Here is a 25,520-nt window from a genome sequence, read left to right on the forward strand (position 1 = left end):
CACGTTTCCGACAGGATGGCAGTCGGATAAAAGTCCGGCTGCCATCATAATGAGGCCCATCGTTACATTTTTTGCACATTCAACATAATGTTTATTTACAAATCCATTTTTTATGTAAAGTTAATAGTCTGTGAAATTTTTTTTAAATATGCATTCAGAAGTACTACTAGTTAATAATATTTCTTTTTATTGTACTTTTTAATATATATTTTACAAATAATTTAGTATTTCTTTTTAACATTTTTTAACATTGTGTGAATATCTTGTTTACATTGTTAAAATATAGACTACTTATTTAATTGGTGGGTGATTTGGGTTCCTATCAGTTACATTTCCCTGCTGCTGGTCTAGGGATAACAGAAGACCACTTTTAAGTTATAATTTATAGTTTTGGGGCCAGGAGGGAATTGAGACGGGGTAGTAAATGTTGTCTATTTGTTGTGTAGTTTGATGTCAGATTGTGCTGCGATGTTATATATTTTAGTGTGGCAGGCCTTAGCATAGTATGTGTAGCTTAGTTGCTTTTATTAATACTTTCTATTATTTAAGTGATGTTTGTAAATGATTGTTATATTGTTAGTATTTTACAAAATGCTTTATGCTCTTGTATTGTTTTACATTTTGTGTTACTGTATTTATAATTTGAATTTATTCATTTATTAAGTTTGTATTTAATTTATTTTGTTACTCAGACTTATTATATATATTGTGTTAATTATAGCGCTAAGATAGAATGATTATTAAAAATGATCTAAGTTATATTTATAAATTGTATAATGTGTCCCCGCTGTAAAAAGTTTGCCAGAAAGAGCAATTGGAATTCCGACAGCGGTGCCTGTCACTGCACTGCCACCATTCTGGGACACCTTTCTGACCAATACACCATTGGGATCTACAATCCTGGCATTGGTGGCTGTGTTGCATCCCACTGGTGTGGGTCCCACTGCCAGTGTCGTAATGCGGCAGTTAGACCGGAGGGCTTGAGGAGGTCAGAACACCAACAACAGGCTGTTGGTGGTCCAATTACATTGTAATCAGGCTCTTAGTGTGGACTTCCTGATTGGAACCTGCATTAACATTCTTATAATGACATATGCAACATTCTTGAACTGGAACCTGCTCCAGCCTACAAGCTATAACACATTTGCCCACCTACAGACAAAAATACAAAGTAATTGATGAAGAACACACAATGTACAAAAAAACAATTATGGAAAACAACACACATCAACTGATAACCTTCGAACCAAGAACTAAAACGTTATCTAAAAAAATCTAACAACATTTCTCAAATATTCTGGAACCTTGGAAAACCTCTGTGTTCTTCTTGGTCCCTCTCTATACATTGTGGACACTGTCTCTGTTTGCTCCACTTGACCTCCACCTCTTACACACTCTCCCCCACACACATCCTCAAGCACTTTTGTGATATTCTTATGCAAGAGTACTGTATCCACCAAAAACATGAAACTGCTACACCCATCTCCCTATTTCACATTCACAGAACCTGCATCTCCATACCACGCCACATTCCTCCAATTCCACTGCTCTTATTTTACAATACTACAAAACAAACAATGCAAATTGAACGGCCCTCGCAATTTCTTCCAGTCACCTGAAATTGTGCCTGACCTCACTTTCACAGTCTCCCACCTGGATGCTCCATGAAGTTTTCTCTCAATCCTCCCTAGTGTTATTTTGACCATTAGCCTCTTTATCATCTTCAGTCCCTGTGTCCAACAAACACCTCATCCATGCTGGAAGCAACTTAGCACCCGCTTTCCTCCCCCTCATTAACTCAAAGGGAACTTGTCCTGTTACACCACTCTTGGTTGTGCGATAGGCCCATAGCAAATCCATAACAGTTGAGCTGACATCACTCATTGTTTGTCAGCGCCATATAAATAGCTTTTTTCACCATGCAGTTATCCCTCTCAGCAATGTAATTGGCCTGTGGGTTGTAGAGGCGGGTGCGAGAATGTTTGATACCACTTATTTCCAAGTACTTCGTCATTTCCTTAGAAACCAATTGTGTCCTATCATCAGTTTTAAGCTTACTGGGGTATCCTTACTTCCTGAAGATTTCCTCCATGTTTCTTATGGGTGTTCTAGTAGTGATTCCCCTAAGAAACTTCACCGCTAACCATTTGAAGTGGACAACCACCATAACTACCATAAGCGCTATATAAATGCAATTACAATACAATAACCAAAGTGAACTTTAACTCTCCTAGCAGGTTTCCCAATGGGCCTTTCCCGAATCTTCAATCACACCTCCACATGCTTGAATGTCCACTTTCAATCTTTTTTTGCTGTCTTTACAATATTTGCAAATCTCCACCCAAACCTCAACATCCCTGTCCATTTCTGGCCCCCAGAAACTTTCACGTAATCTCTTCTTCTTTAAGGTTTGTCCAAAATGTCCTTTGTGTGTTAGCTCAAACAATTTCAGGCGCAGACTAACTGGGGTATGAATTTGTCCCCTCTCATTAGTACATCGCTCCTAACTACTGACAACTCATCCAAAACCTTTACATATGGCCGTGTTTGTACACTCACAGAACTTTCCCTCCTGATTCTGTTCCTAACCAACGATAACACTTCTTTCAAATTGCCAGCCTCCACCATCACTTGATGCTACTCTTCTCTTGAAATTTTACTTTGAGTGCACTCAAATACATCCTCAATACTTGCCACTGCACCCTATTTTTGCCATCTTTCCACATTTCCTTTATCCACCATTTGCCACTCTACAGGTAGGCGTGACAAGCAATCAGCTTGGATATTGCGCCATCCTTGAATATGTTCCACTGAAAACGAGTACTCCTGGAGTTGAGATTCCAACTTTGCCAAACTTGCCTAACCTTTTCCCATCTCACCCAGCAAAAGTAGTTTGAGCAATGGTTTGTGGTCTGTGTGCAGAGTTTCTGTTCCATTCCCCAAGCTGAAGCCTATGCCTCCTTCTCAATGACTGAGTAGTTTCTCTCACTGAGAATGAGGGACTTTGATGCAAATGCTGCCCCTACACTCACCACACTTTCATCCACAGTAATAATAGTTTTACGTCCTGTGTCAAAAGGAGCCAGTACGTCAGCTCTGCATATTTCATCCTTAATACCTTCATAGGCTGTTTGTAGGTTCTCATCCCACACAAAATTACACCCTTTCTTCAAGAGTTTTCTTAAATACTGCTTTGCCTGGGATAATAATCTATGAGGCCCAGAAAAAGACCTCAGTTGATCCTTATTGACTGGGACTGGAGCATCTTTAATGGCTCTCAATTAATCTGTTTTTGGAGTCACACCTGCTTTAGAGAGCGTTTACTCTAGGTATTCAATTGTTTCCACTAGGAAATTGCATTCCTGTCTTTTGAGTGTTAAGCCTGCTATAGTAATTCTGTCTAAAATCTGTTGAAGTATAATATCGTGGCTCTCTATGGACTCTCCAAATACTAAGATATCGTCTTGGAAAAATATGACGTTATCCGGACCTTTGAAGTCCTCAGCCATCATTATTTTAAAGATTTTCGAAGATGATACTAATACAAAAGCCATCCTGTTAAAATGAAAGATGCCTTCCCTGTTTATGACAGTATTGAGTTTTTTGGAGTCTTTGTGCAACTTGATCTGCTGGTGTGCGCTTTTCAGATCAAGGTTGCTGGAAAACAACCCACCCCCTTGAGCAACAACAACAATTTGTTGATATTTGACAGTGGAAAATGATCTGTTACACTATTGCTATTGACACTGCATGCGCAGGTCAATGCAGAACCTCAAGTTGCAATCTGCTTTTTTTGTAATCACAACAGGTGAAACATTCTCAGAGCTCTCCACCGGTTGAATAATTCCTTCAATCAACATTGTCCTCAATCATTGTTTTTAACTCCAGTACCCCAACTGGTACTCTCATTAGTGTAAGCTGTACAGGTACCACATCTTTCTTTAATGAAATCTTATGTACATACCCCTTTAATTCACCCAACCCATCTGTAAATGCCAATTTCACCCCTTGATGATTTCCTGTATTAAACTTTCTTCCACCACCATTACCTGTTTGGTGGCCCTCAGATTAATGATACTGTGGAGATCTTATTGGTGCAGCCATCCTAAAATCGGAGGTCCTGATTACTCCACACATGCCTTGCCTTCCATAGATCTGTCTTGGAACTCAATTTCTGTAACCAGATAACACACTATGTCAATCTTTTCACCCTGGTACCCTCCAGGATTTATGTCCCTGGGCAACCAACATACATCTGGCCACTCACGCATAAACATGCTCCTGGGTATTATCGTATATAATTAACCTGAGTCACCGATAAGTTGAACAGCTTTACTCTTGACTCTGATGCTTGCTTTTGGTCTAACAAGTATTCCTGAGTATGTATTTGACTCATCAATACATAGAATACTTTCCTCTTTCTCATACATCCCACTGCTGCTTCCACTACACTCCTCCTGTACATTCGCCACATTAGGTTTGGCTATCCTTTACACATCTGTGCAAAGTATCCTTTGCCCTTACACTTCCTGCAGTCCTTTCCTACAGCAAAGCACAACTTAAAATCTGCATTGTAAAAGCTACTTCCACTTCTAAAACATGTTCTGTTATTGGACTTGTGAACAGTGAGTGTCTTATTCAGAGGATTGTGATTTGTGGCTGCAAGCACGTCCGTTGCTTTGATCTTCTTCACAAATATAACATCATCAGTTCCACTCTCCCTCTTTTCCATTTTGATTGTTTCACAACCTTAGCTATCTCGATAACGCCTTTAAGTGCTGGATTTTTCTGCTGCCCATAACCTCTCCTGTATATTTTAGCTTTTGAACTGTACCATCAGTTGGCTGTGTATCTATTCGCTAGTCATTCCACCAAGCTGAGATTTAATTGACAGTTCTCTTAATCTGGATACAAACTCATCTACAGATTCCCCTATTTTTTGTGCTTGTATGTAAAATTTGTATCTCCACATCACTACATTTGTGTCTTTCCCAACTTACTTTTCCAACCTCAGTTTTGCTTCCTTATACACATCTTAGACTTCACTTCCATCCTGATTCGTGGCGATAGGTAAGCATTTAAAGACATGCTGCCCCTCTTTGCCTAGTGTACTCACTTACATTCCCCCTATTCTCGCTGGCCGAAAACCCTGACCATCCAATGTTTCCACGTAGTTCTCAAAATTATCGATCCATTCACCCCATTCAATTGGTGGAGAACCTGTGTGGACCAAAAACATTGGTGGTGGAATTATGCCTGTGGACATTGTTTGATCCCTTAAGGCAGTATAAGTAAAGTCTGAAGTCTTTTCTTTACTTTAGTGACCCTTTACTTTCCAAGTCACAGTCCTTTCACAATTTCAATGGCACTGCCACTCAGGATAGTCCTTCCGCAGTTTCCACAGTTTTCCTCAAGCAAATGCAGACAAATGGGACAGTCAGGAGGGGAGGATGAGCGTGTATGTTGGAGAAAGGCTGGCTGTGTCAAAAAATGGCAGGTATCATTACATTTACATGGCCTGAACTATCCCGGTCTAATTTTGGCAAATATAACTTTTATTTCTTGCTGGACTGGACCGCACTAATCCTTAGATTCAAACTGATGCGCATTATGGATCAGGCCATTCTGGGGCAAATATTGCACTGATGTGCATTTTTCACTGGGCAGTCCAGGGCAGCACTACACCTTTGTATTGTGCTGATACGTGGGAAGATTTGTAGCATCTGTCTCCCCAATACAGGAGAAGGCATCAGCCTTAGATTTGTCTTTCCCTTGACGATAGCAAAATTATGAGTCCATCACAAATGTATGGGAGAGCGAGCTCGAACCCACCAAAGGAATTTTCATTTTCTATGATCTGCGTAGATCGTGGTATAGTGTTTTGCCTCTAGCAGGTACTGCCACCCCTGCTCAAGCACTGCCTTGATTGCTAATAGTTATCAGTCAGCTATGGAATAATTACACTCCATTGATTATAATTTGTGGGAGTAAAATGCAATAAGGTGTAATTGACCCATGGATTTATCTCTTTGAGAAAGAACACCTCCTAATGCGATTTGAGGAGCGTAAGTCTCCATGACATAGGGGCTCACAGGATCTGGATGTGCCAATATCGGTTCTGAGGTGAAAATGTATTTTAAGGCCTGGAAGACTTCCTCAGCATGCGTACCCTAAACCTAAAGAAAGAGCACTCCTTTATGTAATAGGCCTGCCATGGGGGCAATATTCTTGGAAAACCGATCAATAAATCGGTAATAAAAATTTGCAAAGTCGAGAAAACCTTGGGTTTGTTTTACACTGGTTGATGACGGCCAATTAATTATTGACTCAATCTTCTTTTTGTCCATGCAAATTACTTGAGTGCTTATGATGTAATGTAAACATTCCACTTCAGTGGTATGGAAAACACTTTTCTCCAGTTTTACGAGTTTTACAAGTTGTTCTCCCTCAGCTTTTGAAGAATGGCATATACCTGTTGTGTAAGCTCCTTCTCAGAGTTGGAAAAAAATGATGATGGGGTCAATATAAACTACTCAGCAGACATCAATAAACTCTCTCAGAACCTTGTTATTCAAAAAACTGGAAGGTGGCTGGGACATTGCACAGATCAAAGGCTATTACCTGATATTCGTAAATCCCAAATTTTTCCTAAAAAGCTGTCTTCCACTCATTTTCGGCTCAAAATATGGCCAGGTGGTATGCCCATCTTAAGTCCATTTTGGTATAAATGACTGCTAATTTGAGCTGATCAAGAAGACTAGGAATGAGGGACAACGGGTACCTGATCTTCACCACAACTTTATTTAGAGCATGAAAATCTATGCGTGAGCGGAGTTCTCTGCCCTTTCTGGGCACAGAAAACAGGGATGAAGACACCGTAGATATTGAATGTCTAATAAATTTGTTTTCTAGGTATTCATCGATGTATTGGCGAAGATGTTCATTTTCTTTTTCTGTCCATGCATGTATATGAATGCAGAGTAATGTGGCTCCTCGGACCAGATCAATCTGGCAGTCGATAATGTGATGTGGTGGGAGTATGTTAGCTTTCTTCTTGTCACACACGTCAGCTAAGTCAGCATACTTGTCCAGTAACCCTTTACTCATGGAAACACTGAGTTCTTTTGAGGGAATTGTGCCATTTAGTGGCCTGGGGTTTCCCTCTTTATCATTTGGAGGGCAACAGTGTTGAATATAAAATGGTGATTCAAGAGTAATTGTCTTGGAGCTCCAATATATTGAAGGATTGTGCTTATAGAGCCTTGATAGACCTAAGATGAGCCAGAACTGTGGGGCATCAATAAGGTCAAAATGTAACTCTTCCTTGTGATGAGCGAAACATTGCATCATTCATCTTTTAGTCTGGATTTGTAACATTCCAGATATAAGTTCCTTCCCATCGACTGTCCTGAACATGTCGGGTTTGTCCTTACGTGATGATTGTATGCCCAAAAACTGCAAGTATTTCTGGTTCTTGAAAATTCCAGTGGCACTGGAATGCATGAGCCCTTTTACTTGCCAACTGTAACCTATATTCGAAGTTAGATAAAGAAGGATGATAAATTCAAGCCTGATCTTTGACTGAGGGTGAGTGTCTGAAAGTTTCAGTGCTCTGCCCATCATCTCCTTGTATTTGCTTTGTTTGCCCTAACTCGGCATGGTATACCCAGATGTGGGTCACTTGCTCACTTTGCCACTGGATTAAAGCTAGCCTGGCTGATATGGGATGTTACCCCAAAACCGGTGCCAGGGTGCTTGTTTCAGGTCCAGGGAAGACCTAGCTTGGCAGTCCAGGCTGGACTGTTCCCATGAGGCACAAGGTCAACGCTGATTTGCATATAGCTTGGTCTGAACTGGGGTGGTGAAGTGAGCTAAAGAACGATGATGGTTTCAACCCAGATCTGTGACTGGGGGTAAGTGTTTGAAAAGTTTCAGTGCTCTGTCCAACATCTTCTTGTGTTTGCTTTGTTCGCCCTTAGTTGACTGTGGATGCCCAGACATGGGTCCCTTGCTCACTTTGCAACTGGATTCAAGCTAGCCTGGCTGATAAGGGGGGTGAACCTGAAACCAGTCCCAGGATGCTTGTTTTCGGTCCAGGGAAGACCTGGCTTGGCAGTTCGGACTGGACTGTTACCATGAGGCACAGAGTCAAGACTGATTTGCATATAGCTGGGTCTGAACTGTGGAGAAGTGTGGCTCAATGATTAGAGTGGCAGACCCTGATGCAGAGGTCTAGCCTGGGACCAGGGTTCAATTCTCCGCCTCGGCGGGTCTTGGGCTCAAAAATTCCACGGACATGATCATTCTCGCCTCGGTGCCTATTCCAATCATGGAGTCCCACTCTGCAACTCTGGGCAATAGCTTGCTTAATCTCCACAACGGCCCCCACAACGCCAAGGATGCCTGGCCTCCACCTTGGGGGTGCCCAGGAGTGGACGCCTCACAGGGAAAGCCAGGATGGGTTCCACAGCGGTATTCGTACAAGCGCCTTGAGACCCTTGCGGGTGAGTAGTGCGCTATCGAAGTATCAATTTACAATTTACAACTGGGGTGGCAAAGTGGGCTAAAGAACAATGATGGATTCAACCCGGATCTCTGACTGGGGTGAGTGTTTGAAAGGTTTCAGCGCTCCGTCCATCCTCTCCTTGTGTTTGCAATAATTTATATACAGCATGGAAGAATGCTAGCAGTCTTTCTTTTAAGTTTTGCCACAGCGAAATAATTGAAACTGATATGAATCAACTACTCGGTTCAAGACAATGCCTCAATCCAACAGAGATTACCAAAACTGTTTGTTGGGTTAGACATGGTCAAGGACACATACGTACAACTGCACATTAATAAAAGTATCTGCCTAGTAGCCCAAAGACAGAGGAAAGTAAACTTCTAGTTACATGAATCAGTTGAGAAAGTGATCAAGAACCTCCTCAATCTAGACATAACTGGACCATGCAAAGGTTCAACATCATGGGTCTCATCCATAGTGGTAGTTCCCAAGAAGGATAGAGGGGATGAAGTAAGAAATCTGCATTGTCATGCATGAACCAACAGGACCATAGAGAACAAACTTCATCCTGTACTATGCATTTCAGCCAGATTGAATGGACATAGGTCTTCTTAACGTTGTATCTCAACAAAGGCTATCACCAGTTGGAGTTCTTGAAACATCATAACATTTTAACAACTATCAAAGCATCATAACATTTTCGATACATTTAGCACTATTCATTTACAAACCTCTGAGTATTTTTACAGCAGCCAAAATCTTTCAAGAAGTCATCCGCCGGACAGTCCAGCTGGTACTGAATGCTCTCAATTGCAGTGACGAAATACCAGTATTAGAGTCCTCAGAACAAGAACATGACACCTTACTGCATCATGTCAGATCCTGCTGGAAACAAACCTTACGTTAAATGGGGGCAAATGTGAGTTTCACAAGTCAAGCTTCAGGTTCTTTGGACACATCTTCAGAAAGGGATAACTCATGAGCCTGACAAAGTTAAAAGCTCTCATCAACATGCCCCAACCAAAGGATATGGGTACTCTCAAATCATTTCTGGGGATCACTAGTTATTGTGAGAGACACAAAAATCTCAAAATGAAAAGTAATGCTTAGCCATTGTATTGGCATGTGAACACTTTCACATCTTCCTGTATGGCAACAGGTACGCTATTTAAACAAATTAACATACTCTTTTGAGCTTTTATGGAAGCCCCAGAGCAAAAATGCCGATAAGAATCAAAAGATGGGTAATAAGGCTGCAAGAATATTATTACAGCATCATTTTCAAACCAGTGAAAAAGAATAACCCAGAGGATTACTTGTCCTGCCACCTTCTCGAGTCCACATCACAGATACCTTAGGTGGTAGAAGAATAACTCAATTTTCTTCTAAAGACAAACCTATCAAATGCCATGACCATGCATTAAGAATAATGAGACCCAGGAAGATGGGAATCTGGATGAGGACAGGATGCTAGGACAGCAGTGGAGACATGCCAGTTGCAAAGGAGTGGAGGATCACAATGTAGATGGAGCAGAAATGGCAGCATTTACAACATACATGGCAAATGGTCTATGACAGTGAAAGTACTGATGCTGGGAGGCACTCACATTGTCCTACCAAAGAGCTTACAAAAACAAGCAATATACCTAGCTCATGAGGGACATAAAGGAGTGGTAGCCATGGAGAGAGCCATGTGGGAGCGCATGTGATTTCCACTATTAGATATATTGCTTTAAATGCGGTTTTAGGAGTTCCACCTATGGCAATGCATCACACCGTCACACAGGGTAGTGCCACTAGAAATGTCTGAACCACCTGAAAGAGCTTGGGAACTAGAAGCAAATTACGTTTTTTTGGTCCCATTGCAAATGGCAAATTGGTCATTGATCATGGAAGAGTACTAATGTTTACATCTCACAAAAATCATCTTGCCTATTAGCGCAGGAAATGTCATTTCGGAACTGGAAGACATGTTTGCATAATGAGACATACACCAAAGGATAAAGTTTAGCAATCAACCAAAATTCACAAGCCTGGAATTCCATTCATTTCTCCAACACTTGGCTGTAGAACATTGCTGCACAATGTCTCTTCGTTCCATACAACTTAGCCATTATGGAAAAGAAGGCCCTAATGAGTCTTAAACAGGACAACGCATTAGTCACTAAACCTGCTGACAAAGGTGGAGATGTGGTAATAAAGAATACGGACTCTTATACGGCAGAGATTGTTAGACAATCGGCAAATACTGACCACTATCTTAAAATCACTATGGATCCCACTAGGGGCATACAAAAACTCATTCTAGACATTACGCAAAAAGGAAAGTTAGACGGTTTCCTAACTCAAAAAGAATTCACATTTCTGAACAAACATTTCCCCAGAACGCCAGTAATTTACACGCTGCCCAAAATACACAAAGATGTGAATGCACTCACCGGACGTCCCATTGTGTCTGATTGTGGTTCAATACTGGAACCTCTTTGCCAATATGTTGACTTCTTCACTATGTACCCAAACCACTTTACTACATCAAAGACACTATGGACATTGTCAAGAGGGTGGAAAACACTCCCTTTCATCCCCATTCAAGTATTTTATGCACATTGGATGTTGAGTCCTTATGTACCAATATTCCACAGAATAAAGGGTTAAAAATCTTGAGACAGCCCTTGAGTCCAGGACTTGCCCACATGCAGTTCCCACCACCTTCATCTTCACATTACTTGAACTATGCCTGACCAGCAACATTTTCCAATTTGAGGGGGACTTTTTCCAACAGCTTAAAGGGACATCTATTGGAGCTGTTTGTGCCCCACACTTTGCATTTCTCTTTATGGACCATTTAGAAACAGAAGCAATGATGTCCCATTTCAATCTTTATTAACCACAGACTAGCCACTGGGGGTGTTACATTGAAGACATCTTTATGATTTGGCATGGCTTTGAGAATACCCTTACTGAATTTGCCGATTGGCTGAAAAAGCACTGCTGTGGATTGAAATTTTCACTGTCCCACAGTCACTCAGAAATTGCTTTCCTTGACCTATTGATTCATTCTTCCCCAGAGGGCCTCCTTACAAGCCTGTTCCACAAACCCACTGAAAGAAACGCTCTCCTTTCTTACATGAGTCCTCCCCCCGTGCCTTGAGAGACTCACTACCGTTTTCAAAATTCCTTCATCTCCGACGGAACTGCTCCCTTAAAGAAGATTTCTTTTCTGAAGCAAAAATCCTTTGTACCAAATTATAAGCAAGGGGGTACCCACGCAGGCTTGTTAGACAGTCAATGAAGAGGGCTTTGTACACAATTGATACTAAAACTTTCTTGCACAATAACGTTAACATTGCATTGAATCAACTTTCCAACTGTAATACCATGAATCTGATATATGCCATCATTTGCCCCTGTGAGCTGATCTATACAGGACAAGTCACACCAAAAATCCATATTCGAATCTGCCAAAACAGGAGTCGGATACGCTGCAAAGTGAGCAATGCACCACTGCAGGACCACTTCGAACTTAAAGGCCACACAGAATATGACTTACGCTGGTAAGGGATCACAGTGGTCAAACTGCCACCAAGAGGTGCGGACCTCAACTCACTACTGAACAAATTTGACCTTAAGTGGATACTGTGTACCAACAGCCTTCACTCTGGACTGAACAGAACAGAGGATTTACCACCCTGCTTTAATTGTTCTTTTCCGCACTTTGATACCTGCAATAGACTTAATTGTGCTCCTTCACAGTTCCATTAGTCAGCTGACAATTCCCATGGAGTGGACTCATAATTGCCGCCAATGTTTGACCTACCTCTATTAATGAACACTGTATATTACGTATATTATAATTATATGACATATGCCCGCATGAGGTGAGTCCCTTATGCTGGCCTTGGTTGTTGTAGTGCTAGAGACACTCCTATGTTTTGAAACCGTGTGAAGACCTTTGACTACCATTGTTTTAATTTACTTTTGCTCTTTTATTTTACCCTAGCCCGAATGTACGACGTCATTTTTCCCTGCATGTGCACATTTCCTTGAAGATGTCTTTGATGTAATCTTGTAGTTTTAAAGTGGGAGAGCTTTAACAGAGTAGAACAGCCTTGCAAGGAACAGAATGTGTGGGATGTGCATTTGAAAGCATGAGAGAGAGAAATAAAGATGTGGAATGTACTTCTTGGTCTCAAAGTGCAGTGTTATAAGCAGTGGTGGTCAAATGCACATTATGTTGTACATTGGGAGATGAAGTGTGTGATGCTATAGGCAGTGGTGCACAAATGTGTACTGTGTTGTACATTGAGAAGCATTAAAAAATTCATACTATTGGCTTTGACATGCCCTCATGTCATCTTGAATTCTGACTCTGTCTTGCTTAAGCTTTTTGCGCGCACAGGCAAGCCCCCAGATTACTCAAGTTGTTTAGGTTATTCACGTTCAAGGTTGTTTTGTTTTCTGCTGGATGGAGGCTTTTGTAAACTTTGCTGGGATAATGTGTGGGAAGTGTGCTTGGTATGTTTCAGAGCAGATGTTGATGCCAGAGAAATGTGTGGAATGTACAGCTCTGTTTTGGAGTCAAAATACAGGGACCTGGCCAGTTTCTGTCTTGACCTCGGCACAGACCAGTATGGTCAGCTAATTTTTTTGGAACAGAAGAAAGGGGGCAAGGTTTCTAGAACCTTCTCCTCAGGTTGAGTAAAAGGTATTAAAGGCAGACGTGTCATCACAAGGCAACTTGGGTCCCGATCGAGAATCCTGCCTGGCTGTCAAAGGGCTCCTCCAGCTTGAGTTGGCAAGGATTTCGAGTGAACGATTGGTGAGGTGTTTTGTTTTTGAGTGTTGACTTTGTGATGTGTGAGTAAGTTTGTGTGCACATCCAAGTCTCCAGTGGTTATAATCATCTGAGGTGTTTTCATTGTGATGTGTGAGTGTCTGTGTGCGCATCTAAGTGTTAAGTGATTGTAATCATCCAATGCATTTAGTGTATATATCTTTCCAATTTCTGGCAGGACATACAGCATAATCTGCTTGTGTTTTATTCCAATTTATTATCTGTTTGCGTTTCATTTTATTATTGTTCTCTGCTTGCATTTTATTGCATGTACATTCCATGCATTGCATATATACATATATAGATATATACACATATACATTTGAATGTTGTTCATTTGACATCTGGGAAAGCCTTTCTGTTAGAGAGTGTTTCATAAATGAAACCCCAAGCCTTATTCTGAATATGGTCTTTGAAGTGTTTCTTTTTTTTCTTATAATCAATTTTATTAGTATCTTGAAAGACAATCAAACAAAATTACAGCACACAGCTTACACGGTAAGTCAGAAGCCATCTCCAACACACAGTAGAATCCACCATCATGCTAGGAGTATTCAAGCACATCCCCCAGCTGAGAAGCAGTACATTATTACATGGGAGAGCCAGTGCAAGTAGATTAAAACAGTAAATTCAACATTTGCCCCAAACCTTGTGGAACTTCGCTGGACAGCCACGAGCCATGAAGAGGGGTTCCTCCTGGGCCAAGCACCAGTCCACTCCCCGGTGCCACTTTCGCAGGGTAGGGGGGTTGGCCTGAGCCCAGGCTGCTGCAATATCTCGCTTGGCCACCGTGACCGCCGTACCCAGAAAGTGTTTGTCTGCCCTAGAGCCGTCCAGGCCATCAAACACACCCAGAAGAAGACACAGGGGATCGTGGGGGACGTGAAGAATTCAGGGTCTGCGTGAGCTCGGATTCCACCCCGGACCAGAATGAGGCAAGGCCTGGGCACAACCAGACCATGTGGTAAAAGTTAGCCGGAACCCGGCCACATTGCGTGCAGTCTGGGGCAGTTCGTAGTCCCGTCCTATGTAGGCGCTTGGGAGTAAGATAGGCCGCGTAAAGGTAATAGAGTTGAATGACGTGGAGGAGGTCGTAAGGGTTTTGGGAGCCATAAGGGCATCACGCCAACCCGCCTCCTCTAGGGGGCCCAGCCATCCCTCCCAGCGGATCCAAGTGAGTCTAAAGTGGTGGGGCCATTGTTCACTAGAGGGCGGTATATCTCCGACACTCCTCCTCTTCCCAAATTTCCCATCATGACCTGTGCTTCCAACGGGCTATACTTGGGCAGTGACGTACCTAATGGGATATGCACAGTGAGGGCGTGACGGAGCTGTAAGTACTTATAGAATTGGGAGGTGTGATGGGTATAGCGCTGCTGTAGGTCGGGGAAGGCCCTAATTTGATCCCCCACCCACACATCCCCAAGGAGGGAGATCCCGACGTGATCCCACTGTCGGAAGCCTGAGAGGGTCGATGCCTCATGCAACCACGTGCCCTGCCACAGAGGTGTGTGTGGAGTGAGTCGCGAAGTGTTTAATTTAAAAAAAGTGAAATCCCATTCCAGGAGGTGTTTTGTTGTTTTTATTGCTTCGTCATGTTTGAGCCTCTGTGTGGGACGGTGGTATTTTCTATTATTTGGGAGCACAAAGCAATACAGTTGTCTCTCAGGATTAACACCCATGTAATTGTATTTTTTAGAAAAAGCTCATGTACCTAACTTCACGCCTTGCCTACCCCTTGGGCCCCCCCTCATCTTTAATCACTCCCTTTATTCAGTTTCCTTTCCTCCTAATCAGGACATGCCTGGTTCAACATTACTTCACAATGTATGGCAATGGCATGGATCTATTCCCTTTTCGTGTTCTTCTCACTCCCATTACTTCACTTCATTCCACCACATGGGGAAATTGCTTTTAACCAATTCTCCCTGTTCCATCCTTGTCACCTTTCTGCGGCTATTTCCTATCTCAATTTACACTTCCAAGATGTACGTTGTTTTTCCCCTTAATCCCTGCATGTCTGTATCGACTGACTGCTGTTGTCCTTACGGGGCGCTTGCTCACTCTTCCATTTTCCAAATCATAGGAGGATGTCCGGTGCAGTCACCCCCACAAGCAACACTTTATCAAACTGCATGAGCACTGTCACTTTTTGTCTATTCATAGATGGACCCTCGACAGGTGCATTTCAAACGAACACTCAGCGGCGGCAAAGACCATTCTATACCCAACCATGGACCTCAGGTAGGTGTTCTGATTTCCCTTGAACCTCCTTCCGGCTCAGCAACTCGGTCATAATAGCTCATGGCCCATTAATTCCCTTTTTCAGTGCTGTAATTCTCCCCACCGGGAGCTATTATTCCCCCATGTGGCAACCTCCACACCACCCGATTGAGAGCCTATGCCCCCCATCCGACTTGGGCTAAGCCAGCATCCACACAGAGAAGTACATATGTGAGCAGGGTCTACTGTACTTTTACCTATAACTTTATTTTCTTATGCGATATTATACCCTCACGCCATATTACTTCTCCCATTTCAGACATTTTGCCTTTCCTCACCTTGTGAGCTTTATTTCTACTGTGAAGTGTCCATTCTTCATCATCTCAGTTGTAAGTCATCCTCGACTCCACCCTCTCCATGTCCAAACAGGTAAACGTCGTCTCCTCCTCCTGCTACAACACCCTCCGCACACTTCGCAGAATCTACAAATGGATCCCAGCCGAAACAAGAAGAACGGTAACGCAAGCCCTCGTCAGCAGCAGATTAGACTACGGCAACGCACTCTACGCCGGAATCCCAGCCAAACACCTACGACGACTCCAGCGCATCCAAAATGCCTCCGCCCGACTAATCGTCAACGTACCCCGCCACTGCCACTTCACCCCCCACCTGCAAGAACTACACTGGCTCCCCGTCGGAAAGAGGATCACCTTCAAACTCCTCACCCACGCACACAAAGCGCTTCACAACGCTGGACCAGCCTACCTGAACAACAGACTCAGCTTCCACACCCCCACCCGCAAGCTCCGCTCTGCCAGCCTCGCACTCGCCACCGTCCCCCGCATCCAACGAACCACCTCCAGCGGCAGATCCTTCTCCTACCTCGCCACCAAGATCTGGAACACCCTACCTACCCACCTACGTCAGACTGAAGACCTACTCGCTTCAGAAAACGCCTCAAGACCTGGCTCTTCGAGCAGTAGCGGCACCCCCCTCCCCCCTCAGCGCCTTGAGACCCTCACGGGTATGTAGCGCGCTTTACAAATCCCCTGATAGATTGATTGATTGATTAGAATATCACCCTATTACCAATAGGTCCACCCCCATCCTTTATCTTACCTTGGTAATTTTTACTGCAGATTGCCACATTTAATTCCAGCCCCGTCCTACCTAGATGGTCCCACACAGTATGTACTAGATTAATTCACCCCTTCTGGATTATCCCTTTTTTAGATCGCTATACCTCCCCCATTCCACTGAGCGATCACTTCACTTCCACTGTTATTTCGGCATGCTTCTTCCTGCATTTTTCACCAGTATGATGCACGTCACCACCCGTGTGTGTGCATGGTATGAGAGACCTTCCGTTTTCATATTCTTAATTATCATTATAAATCCTTGTTTTTCTTCCCTTCTTTTCTCGCTCCATGTCCCTCCTTCCTTCCCTACAGGCATTTCTAGTCTCAGGCACCAAATATGTCCTGATGAAGAGCCCCATATTTATAAGTAGGATCGAAACATCATCAACACACAGTACCATAACTATCAGAAATGCTTTGCTCCTATTAATTTGATAGGATTGGTACTCAATCAATCAATCAATCAATCATGACATTTGTAAAGCGTGCTACATACCCGTGAGGGTCTCAAGGCGCTGGGGGAAGGGTGGGGCTGCTACTGTTCGAAGAGTCAGGTCTTGAGAAGTCTTCTGAAGGCAATCAGGTCCTGCGTCTGTCGTAGGTCGGTGGGGAGAGTGTTCCAGGTCTTGGCGGCGAGGTGGGAGAAGGATCTGCCGCCGGAGGTGGATTTCCGGATGCGCGGGACTATGGCGAGGGTGAGGTTGGCAGAGCGGAGGCTGCTGGTGGGAGTGTAGAAGTTGAGTCGGTCGTTGAGGTATTCTGGTCCGGCGTTGTGTAGGGCTTTGTGCGCGTGGATGAGGAGTTTGAAGGTGATCCTCTTATTGACGGGGAGCCAGTGCAGGTCTCTCAGGTGGGGTGTGATGTGGCTGCGTCGGGGGATGTCGAGGATCAGTCGTGCTGAGGCGCTCTGGATGCGTTGCAGCCATCTCACGAGCTTGGTTGTTGTTCCTGTGTAGAGGGCGTTCCCGTAGTCCAGTCTGCTGGTGACGAGGGCCTGGGTGACAGTTCTTCTCCTGTCCGAGGGGATCCATTTGTAGATCCTGCGGAGCATTCGGAGGGTGTTGAAGCAGGATGCGGAGACCGCGTTGACTTGCTTGGCCATGGAGAGGGAGGAGTCGAGGATGACCCCCAGATTGCTTGCGTGGTCGCTGGGTTCTGGGGCTGTTCCCATCGATGTTGGCCACCAGGAGTCGTCCCAGGCTGAGGGGGTGTGGCCGAGGATGAGGACTTCCGTCTTGTCAGAGTTCAGCTTCAGTCTGCTGTGCTTCATCCATTCTGCGACGGCCAACATTCCTTTGTGTAGGTTGGCTTTGGCGGAGTGGGGGTCTTCTGGGTGTCGTCGGCGTAGGAGATGATGTTGAGGCAGTGTTGTCATGCGACGTGGGCGAGTGGTGCCATGTAGATATTGGGCTGAGGGAAGATCCCTGAGGGACGCCGCAGATGATCTCTGTGGTCTTGGAGTGGAAGGGTGGGAGGCGGACTCTCTGGATTCTGCCGGAGAGGAAAGATGTGGTCCATTCCAGGGCCTTCTCTCGGATGCCGGCGTCATGGAGGCGTGCTGTTAGGGTGCGGTGGCAGACCGTGTCGAAGGCTGCTGAAATGTCCAAGAGGATGAGGGCGGCTGTTTCTCCTTTGTCCATGAGGATTCAGATGTCGTCGGTGGCGGCAATGAGGGCCGTCTCGGTGCTGTGTTTGCTGCGGAAGCCGGACTGGGATGGGTCCAGGATGTCCTTGTCTTCAAGGTAGCGGGTGAGCTGTTTGTTGACGATCTTCTCAATAACTTTCGCCGGGAAGGGGAGCAGGGAGATTGGTCGGAAGTTCTTGAGGTCCTTGGGGTCCGCCTTGGGGTTCTTCAGTAGGGCGTTGATCTCGGCGTGCTTCCAGCTCTCCGGAAGGTTGCTGTCTCGAGGGAGATGTTGATAGTCTTCCGGAGGTGGGGTGCGATGGCTGTGCAGGCATTGTTGAAGACGTGGTGGGGGCATGGGTCAGATGGGGATCCGGAATGGATGGAGTTCATGGTCTTGATGGTGTCTTCAACATTGACGTTGGACCAGGTGGTCAGCCGGCTGGTGCGGGTGGTGTTCTCAGCGGTGGCGGTCTCGACGACGGGTGCGGGGTGGCGGTGTTGAAGCTGTCGTGGATGTCGGTGATCTTGTGGTGAAAGAAGGTGGCCAGGGAGTCGCACAAGTCTTGTGAGGGTGGGATGTCGTTAGTGTTGGAGCTGGGGTTGGAGAGTTCTTTCACAATGTTGAATAGCTCTTTGCTGTTGTGTGCGTTGCTGTCTAGGTGGTCCTTGAAGGCGGTCTTCTTGGCGGCGCTGATGAGTTGGTGGTGTCTGCAGATGGCGTTCTTGTGGGCTGAGTGGCTGTCTGGTGTTTGGTCGTCGAGCCAGTTCTTCTCCAGTTTCCGGCAGTTGCGCTTGGAGGTTCGGAGGTCTTCGGTGAACCAAGCGGCCTTCTTTCTGGAGTGGTTAGTGGTGGAGGTCTTGAGTGGGGTGAGGGTGTTGGCGCAGTCGATGATCCATTGTCTGAAGTTGGTGGCGGCGGTGTCGGGGTCGGTGGGATCTGCGGGAGGTCCCAGGGCGAGGGTGGCGGTCAGTTGGTCCTCGGTGACCTTTCCCCAGAGGCGGCGTGGCATCAGTTGGGTGCGGTGGTGTGTGGTGGGTTTCCTGAAGGTGAAGTGGATGCATCTGTGATCTGTCCAGTGGGGTTCGGTGGTGTGGTCGAAGGAGACGTGGGGGCTTGCGGTGAAGATGGGGTCCAGTGTGTGACCAGCGGTGTGGGTGGGTCTTGTCACAAGCTGTTTGAGTCCGAGGTTGGTGAGGTTGTCGATCAGGGCGGCGGAGTTGACGTCGTTGTTGTTCTCGAGGTGGAAGTTCAGGCCCCCGAGGGGGATGTAGTCCATGGAGGCGATGGCGTGGGTGCTGATGAAGTCGACGATGGTGCCGCAGAACTGTGGTCGGGGTCCGGGTGGTCTGTAGACGAGTGTTCCTCTGAGGGTGGTGTTGGGGTCGGTGTGGATCTGGAAGTGCATGTCCTCGGCGGTGGTGAGGGTGTCGTCCGTGTTGGTTGATACTCGGAGGGTGTCCTTGTGGATAATGGCGATTCCCCCTCCTACTCTGTTGATGCGGTCTCTGCGGGAGATTTTGTAGCCCTCTGGGATGACAGTGGCGATGTCTGGTGCTGAGGTGGTGTCCTGCCAGGTCTCCGTCAGGAAGGCCACGTCGGGGGTGGTTGAGTCCAGGAGGTCGTAGAGTTCGGCGGCGTGTCTGCGGGCGGAGCGGGTGTTGAGGAGGATGCATCGGAGGTGGTTGGGTTCTCTGGTTGGTGGCCGCCATAAGAAGGGGAGGTGGGAGGGAGGAGCAGCTGGGAGGGAGCCAATGGGGGCGGGGGGCGGGGCCACAGGGACGCAGCAGCGGTAAAGTGCGGGAAAAACAAGCCTAAGGCAAGGCAGCGGAAAAACGGCAAAAACAGGGCAAATAAGGTCACAAGCGAAATGGTCACAGTGCAAAAGGGGGCACAGAAGCAATGGGTCACATGGAGAAAAGGGGGCACAGAAGCAGAACGGTCACAGTGCAAAAGGGGGCACAGAAGCAACGGGTCACACGGAGAGAAGGGGGCACAGAAGCAGAACGGTCACAGTGCAAAAGGGGGCACAGAGCAACGGGTCACAAGGAGAAAAGGGGGTACAACGAGCAGTGGCAGCAATAAACCTGAGGCGATGAGGCGCAGGTGGAGGCCTGCGGGTGGAGGCAGGCCTCGAACCCACAAACGAGTAACAGCGAGCGGAGCAGGAGCACAGGCGCAGTCTGGTGGAGCTGCGCGGCGTGGGGAGCGACCTGCCTAAGGAAGGGCCAAATCAGTTGTGACTAAAACTGTTCATTAAATTTATGGTCACTGTATTAATGTCTGAGCTTTTACAGTTGTTCCTTGTTTTTCCCCACTCACCCCCTTATTCTTGTTTTTTCTTCATTGTATCGAATTGAATAAATACACACATTTTCGTTTCTGAAAATTTGTTGTCATAGAAGTTATTGTTCCTTTATGTCTGTTAGTTTGGCCTTAAATTGTTCGAGAGGACCATTTGTTCCTCGGTAGGCACAATGTCTCTGTGGCTTCAAGCACATGACATGACTTAGGAATTCATGGGCTCTCTAAAGAAAACAGCACAAAGAAACAGTTGTGAGCAAAGTGTTGTATCAGGTTTTGAGAGCCTATCGCAAGACTCCACAATGCACGACTGGATAATGACTAGCTACTCTAATGCTTTGACGACCAGTTCTTACCAACTTGCCTAAATACAGGGGCGTAGCTAGGGGGGGCGGTGGGGCCGGGGCGGTCCGCCCCAGGCGGCACTATTTTGGTGGCGGCCGGTGTTTTCCGTCGTTTCCATCTCTCCATCTGCGTCTAGGTTTATAACCACGGGACCCGGATGATGCAATCAGAAAATCGCACTGAGATTGTTTAGCAAAGTCATACTGCAAAGAACATACATTGAAGGGCACAACACCTCTTGCACACATCAATACATGTCGACGTGTTCATTAAATAAAACGTTCAGAAAATGCGTCAATCCAACCTTTTCACACATTCACAAACGCCAATTTTCTTCAATAGCCACGGCCACCGCCCTTGTCAACACTCGCCTCCGTTACTGCCTTCGTTCCAGTCCAACTCGAATTGCTTGTCCAGTTGGAAGAACAACCTAGTTACACATTTCAGAGCCAGCATCCTGGGGAACGAATTTTGACTGCATTACCCATCAGTCGCTGCAGCACAGGCCCTGCTAAGGCACACAGGTTGCATTGTGGATAAACTCCAATTCTTTTTCCTTTATTCTCCCGATGGAAGGCAAGGTTCCTCTTTTTTTCACCTTGTGCTTTATTTCATCCATATACATTAAATCTGGTGATGTTCCAGTTATTGGATGGATGTAGGTACATTTTTCTATGCTTGAATTAAAAATGAATAAAAGTGTACGAGTTAAATGATGTACACTGCCCCCTGCAGTTGGTTTGAAAGGACAAAGCTTTAAATCACCTTAGTTTCCAAGTCAGAACTTTAATGTTAGACGGCCCTTTGCAGGGTCTGTATAAAGTGGTTGCAATAACGTCAAAACACAACATTCCTGGAGTGACGTATCAACTGCATGCTCTTTTGATGGATCCATGAGAGGAGACATTAATGTTAAACTCACAGAAATCGGAAGGTGGGACAGTGAAAGGCAGGGGGAGCCCGCAAAAGCGCTACCATTCAAGGCCCTGGGTATCATTTTGGGCCAGCCCCCACTCTGTGCTGTTAAAATGCAAGCAGGAACACGCACACTCACGCCACCACTGCGCGCTATCGGAGTCTCGGCAGTGATGCTGGGCGATTTGGTGTAGACAGACAGTTCAGCAAGATTAAGAACAGCAGCAGTCTCACTTAGTTCGAGACCGACCACCACCGCTCCAAGCCTACACAAGTAGTACCTGTAGTGTCCTAGCATGGACACGTTCTAGTGTTCATAAGTGTATGCTCTACACTTTACACCCACCCACCACCTACGTCACTGGGTCAGGTGACTAGGCTAATAAAAGGGCCGAGCGCACGTGCTTGTGGCCAGTTAACCCACCATACAACCATGTGTCAGCGTCAGTGCTTTCTAGCATGAGGGCCTAGGGCCCCAAACACCACAATGGCGACGAGGCGGGTAATCTACCCCGCGTGTGCAAGCCCCGATCGGCGCAGCATTGATGGATGAGGGGGAAAGAGGACTGCCCGGTGAGCACCCCCCCCCCCGGGTGAAGGCGCCACGTGCCGAGAAGCCAGCCAGGCGAGCGGAGCCCGCAGCAGGCCCTGCGGTGACCGGGTGCCCACCCCGCACCGCCACGAAGACTGGTAGGCGACGCTGTGCCCCAGGGAGGAAGCGTGGCAGTCGGGTGCCCACCCCGACCTGCCGCGGTGCCGAGTAGCGCCCAGGAGAAGTGCCGACCGTGCGGAGCCCACCCGCATCGGCCGCGACGCCGTCGTTCTGCAGGCGGAGGCCGGGTGCCCACCCCGACCCTGCCGCTGTGCCGAGAGGTGCCCGGAAGCAATGGCGAGCCGAGCGGTGCCCACCCGCATCGGCTGCGACCCCCGCAAGTGGCGGCGACCACGCGGAGCCCACCCGCGTGGAGGACGGTGAGGAGCTGAGCGGCAAACTGAGTGTGTAGCCAAGCGGGTGCCCACCCCGCAGCAGAGGAGTGATGACGAGTCCCGACTGAGGCGGAGCCCACCCGCGACTGGCCGTGGCCGTTTAGCACCTGCACCCCCTTCCCGCACGGCCCGTAAGAAGAGGAGACCGGCTGCGGGAAGGGGCGGACTGAACTTTAATAGTAAAAGCGGAGCCCACCCGCAACGGTAAACAGGAGCGGCACAAGCAGCGCAGCACCCCCCCCCGCGCGGTCCGTGAAGCTAGGTGACCGGCTGCGGGGGGCGGGACGAAGAGAAAATGGAGAGCGGAGCCCACCCGCAGCGGTATGCGACCGCAGGCGGCCAGCGCCGCCAATGAGGGGAGAGCGACGTACTGGACGAAGGCGCGGATCGGGGCGCTCAAGAGATAAAGGTACTAAATAAATAAAGGGGACGAGCGCGAGGCCTGCCTGGCCCGCGATGTAAAGATCTGTAAAGGAAATAAAGGCACTACCAGCGGGTGCCTACCCCGCATGACGACAAGCGTGCCGACACACCCCCCCTCCCTGCCGCAAGAAGCTGCCGGGAGCACTGAGGGCGAAAGGAAATGTAAAGAATGGCCGCCGCCGGCCATAGAAGTAATGCCCTACTTCACAGGACCCCCAGCAGAGCCTTCACGAGCAGCATGCAGCCAGCGCTGCCACCAATGAATAAAACACTGTGCATGATAGCACCAACTGCCCCTATGCTCGATAGGGTCCCTGCTGCCCACTGAAATACCTGTGGCCCCCCCCCCTCCAACTCGCACACACAGAATAGGGCCTTGACCCCTGCAGCTCTCTGCCAAAGCCTGGCCCTCCTGCCTCCAACAGACATGAATAAAAGTAAAGAGACTTACCTGCTGCCCAGCTCCTGTCCTGCCCTTCACTGGTCTGCCTGGCTCCAGCTCCCCTCCAGCCCTCTGCACTCTACCGGAGCCTGGGGAAATGGTGGAAAGGAAAACAAGGCATAGAGCTCTGGCAGTACAGAAGGTAGCTGCTGAAGCCAAAGAAAAGCAACACTGCCACCCAGTGGCCACTGGTGGTACTGCAGCACAAAGAAACCAACAAGCCTACAGCAAGCCAAGGAAGTCCAGCAGCTACAGGAGACCGACGGAAAGGGAGAAGAGGCAGCAAGGCAAGTACCGCAAGGTCTGACGGAGGCGCGAAGGTGAGCGCACGGGAATGCGACGGAGGCGCACGGGAGTGCGACGGAGGCGCACAGGAATGCACCAGAAGCGCAGGAACGCGACAGAAGCACAGGAAGAAGAGACGGTGTGCCACAGGGATGCAGCGCCATCCCGCAGCAACAAGGAGGAAGAAAGAAGAACGGTGTCGAGCCGCATCCACCCCAGCGAGGACTGCGCTGTCGCCGCATCAAGTGGAGCGAACCCTCGAGAGAACAAACGGACTCAGTGCAGATGTACGCCGGACGCGGAAGGTACACTGCAGCGCCTACACAAGAGGAACCCACTGAAGAGGATGGGCGCAGCAAGGATCCAACACTGGCGGGCAAGGATGCCGAGCCCCACCCAGTGGCGCCAAGAAGCCACCACATCAAGTAATCATGATACTAGGAGCAACGCTACACCGAAGATGTACCACGACGGTACGAAGAGTAGCACGCACCAGCGCCTGGCAAGGCAGCGGACAAAGGTAGTCACACGACGCGACACACCTCGTGAAGCCGACCAGCCAAATGGTCGCACCACAAAGGCCCAGCCGACCTGCCAAACGGTCGCAACGCAAAGGTCAAGCCGACCAGCCAAATGGTCGCACCACAAAGGCCAAGCCGACCTGCCAAACGGTCGCCCCACAAAGGTCAAGCCGACCAGCCAAATGGTCGCACCACAAAGGCCCAGCCGACCTGCCACATGGTCGCACCCAAAGAAGCCGACTCGCCAGGAGTTGCACCAAGAGGTCTGAAGCAAGACCGAAGATACCCTGCCAGTGATCGGCAGCGCGGACCGACAAGTGGTCCGAGAAGCTCAAGAAGAACCAAAGCAACTGGTGAAAGGGAGAAGACCGAAGCGGACCATGAGCATGGCCCCACGAACTTCAACCGAAGTAACTGGTGACAAGGTGAAGATGAAGAGAAGGTCACGACCCGAACTCGGAATGCTGAAGAAGATGAAGAGAGTGTTCTCGGACGAGGACAAGACCAGGGGGAACACGTGCAGAGTGCGCGCGCTGCATGGAGAAGCCTGGCCAGATAAGAGGAGAACAGAAACGGTCCAGAGCAGGTCGTGAAGCGAAGAGATGAAGAGACCAGAGTGGCACGTCCGCCACTAAGAAGAAAGAAGACATCGCAGTGGCACGTTTGCCACTACAAGAAAAGAAGATGTCTGAGTGGCACGTTTGCCACTACAAGAAAAGAAGATGTCTGAGTGGCACGTTTGCCACTACAAGAAAAGAAGATGTCTGAGTGGCACGTTTGCCACTACAAGAAGGAGGATGATATCAGAGTGGCACGTCTGCCACCTAAAGGAAAAGGGGAAAGAAAGATCTGAGTGGCACGGTTGCCACTGTAAGAAGGAGAAGAAGTCAGAGTGACATGACAGCCTCACGGAGAAAGAAATAGAGGACAAGGAGAAGAGTGTGGCAAGACTACTCACACCTCAAAGACAA

The 25,520-nt window shown here is 47.4% G+C and overlaps 1 long non-coding RNA gene across 1 annotated transcript in view; it reads right to left on the bottom strand.

Annotated features, from left to right (window-relative positions):
• LOC146821283 (uncharacterized) overlaps positions 1-23,861 on the bottom strand; it is a 51,320-nt gene extending 27,459 nt beyond the window's left edge. Inside the window, exons 1-2 of the long non-coding RNA XR_014962691.1 lie at positions 23,753-23,861; positions 9,238-9,391 (exon numbers count right to left, since the gene is read on the bottom strand). This is a non-coding gene — a long non-coding RNA (uncharacterized LOC146821283). The remainder of the gene's footprint in view (positions 1-9,237; positions 9,392-23,752) is intronic.
• Positions 23,862-25,520: the final 1,659 nt, after the last annotated feature.

Source organism: Triturus cristatus, chromosome 6, assembly GCF_964204655.1.
Source record: "Triturus cristatus chromosome 6, aTriCri1.1, whole genome shotgun sequence".
NCBI lineage: Eukaryota > Metazoa > Chordata > Amphibia > Caudata > Salamandridae > Triturus > Triturus cristatus.